The 2,568-nt window shown below is 44.7% G+C and overlaps 1 pseudogene; it reads left to right on the top strand.

Annotated features, from left to right (window-relative positions):
* Positions 1 to 1,604: 1,604 nt before the first annotated feature.
* LOC129690749 (myosin regulatory light polypeptide 9-like) lies at positions 1,605 to 2,273 on the top strand (annotated as a pseudogene).
* The last annotated feature ends 295 nt before the right edge of the window (positions 2,274 to 2,568 follow it).

Here is a 2,568-nt window from a genome sequence, read left to right as displayed (position 1 = left end):
ACTGTTGGGTTCAGGGTGGAAGCTGAGAAAACTCATTTCAGAGACAGAAACTTAAAATGCAAGCTGTATTTTCTGTGCACTCAGGGAGGAGACCAGTTCAGGATTTGAACCGAGTCCCCAAGGGGAGGCTGTAATTGCATATTTAAAGGGTAAAAACCATAGAGCAAGGGGGAGCGGGGTGGGCTGTAGCATTGTCCGATCATATTTTGACATAAGGGATTGAGCATGGGAGTTTCCATCAATCAGGGTAGGAGTAGGTCCTTGGGCCTGAACTTGTTTGATCCTGCCAGCAAGATGGAGAAGTTGTCCTTGAGATAGTTTGGACTCAGACAACTGTTTCCTTACAACAGAAGCGGTTCAGTTACTGGGAAGTTTTCAGCTCCCCTAGGACCTGGAACTTTGAATTTAGTTTCTCCCTATGATTAAATGGAGTCTGAAAATGAAATAGTAGTACTTAGAATAAGCTCTTTTTGCTTGTTCCCAACAAAGCAGCATTTCAAAGGGGACTCTTGGCATCTGAGGCCTTTGGTAGAATGGGACTGAGAGAAGGCATTAAGACCTTTCTGATGTAATGTATGATAAACAACGATCTTCATAATTTCAGGGCTGGGACTCAGTAGGAAAGCGAAAATTTATTTTACAACCTTGCAAAATCTGTGCAACCTATAGAAAAGGCAAAAATAGCTAGCCTGCAAATTTAGCTCATAATAGTGGGTTTTCTTGTTTTTTTTTTTTTTTGTTTTTGTTTGCTTTGTTTGTTTTTGTTTTGTTTTGGTTTTGGTTTTTCAAGATAGGGTTTCTCGTGTATAGTCTTGCCTATCCTGGACTCACTTTGTAGCTTTGTAGACCAGGCTAACCCCAAATTAGAGAGCCTCATGGCTGTGCCTCCCAAGTGCTGGGATTAAAGATGTTTGCCAGAACTGCCCAGCTTGGTTTTTATATCCTTAACCGTATTTCCCTGTCCCTCTGAATTCCTCACTGGCTAGGTTCTTCAGGGAGGTAAACTTTTCCCTACTTGTCTCGCATAATTCCCATTCAAAATTCCCCATCCTTTTGGGGCTCAAAATCTCCTTCCCCTTTTTGTTTACACAGACCCAGTTGCTTAGAAAATTGTGAATTTTCAATCAATGATAAACTAAAAAGAGCCCATGTAGGAAGGTGCCAGCTGCTAGCTAGAGAAGACAGGGGCCTAGTGCCTCCTGCTTATCTGTGGGTCATTAATGAGTGCTAAATGCCCCTCACATTAAAACTGGACCTTTTTTTGTTTATTTTTTTTTAATCTTCTGGCCAGGGCACTTATCCCTGAGGCCCATCCATGACATCTTCTTCTTAGCTCCCTCTCCTAGTAGGCAAGACATCTAGAGGGTAGAGGGAGTACCCCAGGGATGTGATGTCTCCCTCCTTGTGATTAACTCCACTTAGATGGTATCCGCACAGGATTCGGTCTTGACTAGAAAACGTCAGCCACCTGCCAGGTTGCTAGTGGATGCTGGACGTGGCAGTTCAGTGGGGGATTCTGGGTTGGCAGAATGGTGACAACAGTAAGCAAAGCACTGGTTTGCCAGCGTGCTCTGATTCTATTGGCTGTATGCAACGGCTTAACCATCACCATGTCAAGCAAAAGGGCAACAGCCAAAATCACCAAGAAGGACCCTCAGCCCACAACACCCAAGGTGTTTGCAATGTTTGGCCAATCACAGATTCAGGAGGCAAAACAGACCTTTAACATGATCAACTAGGCTGGGCAGTGGTGGCCCACACCTTTAATCCCAGCACTCATGAGGGGCTCTGAGCCTCGAGACCAGCCTGATCTACAGAGTGAGTTTCAGTACAGCCAGGGCTACACAGAGAAAACCCTGTCTCAGAAAACAAACAAACAAACAAAAGACAGAATCAACTAGAACCAGACTTGCTTCCTGGACAAGGAAGAACTGTGTGTCTATTTGCCTCCCTGGGGAAAAAATTCAGTTGGTAGACACCTGAATGTCATGATGAATGAGGCGCCAGGCTCCATCCATCTCAGCATGTTTCTGACTATATTTGGTGAGAAGTTGACTGACACAGATCCTGAAGATGTCACCAGGAATGCTTTTGGTTGCTTTGATGAAGAAGCAACTGGGCCAGAAAGACTACCTTAGAGACGTGCTGGTATCTATGGGTGATTGAGCACAGGAAAGAAGTGGGTGAGCTTCTTGAAACCTCTGTTGACAAAAAGGGATTTCAGCTACATGGAGTTCAGACACGTCTTTCAAGAAGGAGCAAAAGACAAATGATTGGATTCCGGATGGACAAACATCCCTGCTGCCCCTTGGGGTATTTCTGAGATTTTTGTCCTTAGCATTACAGCTTTTTTTTTTTTTTTTTTTTTTTTGCCTTCCTTGTTTTGTATTCTTTAACCATTTTGGGGGCTCATGTGAATGGATGCTGGCTAGCTGGAGCGGGGTGAGCATGGCTCTGGCAGGCCTTGCCCTTCTTCATTCCCTCTGCCTTGCTAAAAACCAGATTATAGTCCTAAACCTAGCCACCAAGGTCCGTTCCCTTATTTGGCCACTTCCTCCTCCTGAGGCC

This window comes from Psammomys obesus, unplaced genomic scaffold (assembly GCF_907164565.1).
Source record: "Psammomys obesus unplaced genomic scaffold, mPsaObe1.curated_primary_1811, whole genome shotgun sequence".
NCBI classification, from domain to species: Eukaryota; Metazoa; Chordata; class Mammalia; order Rodentia; family Muridae; genus Psammomys; species Psammomys obesus.
The sequence above is the reverse complement of the archived record's forward strand: the minus strand, read 5'-3'. Positions and strand labels throughout refer to the sequence as shown.